The following is a 394-nucleotide window of genomic DNA, read 5'->3' on the forward strand; positions in this document are numbered from 1 at the left end:
AAGCTTTGTGAGCAAAGGTTTCTACTTGCACACTTAAAAACTATGAGGAAGCAATGTGCAGGTTTCTACTTGCACACTTTACTTGTTTTAAATAATTCTTATCGCTCGAGAAAGACGACCCTATTCTCGATAAATTCCTGACTTTCATGCGTTATTAATTTATTTAAAAATTATACAACATTGCCAATGCCCGGAACTCTTTAGAAATTGTTTTAGTATGCTTAGAACTGTACGAAAAATATTTTATATAAGCCAGAACTCCGAGATTTTCTACAGCGTCTCACCCACATACCCGTAAATGCGTCTTTCTTAGTCGATAAAAATTATTTAAAATATGAATAAATAATGCTTATCGTCAGAACTCTTTAGAAATAAACGTTAAAACACGTTCAGA

The sequence above is a fragment of the Temnothorax curvispinosus genome, unplaced genomic scaffold (genome assembly GCF_003070985.1).
Source record: "Temnothorax curvispinosus isolate PA1 unplaced genomic scaffold, ASM307098v1 QBEX01018371.1, whole genome shotgun sequence".
In the NCBI taxonomy this organism is placed as follows: Eukaryota; Metazoa; Arthropoda; class Insecta; order Hymenoptera; family Formicidae; genus Temnothorax; species Temnothorax curvispinosus.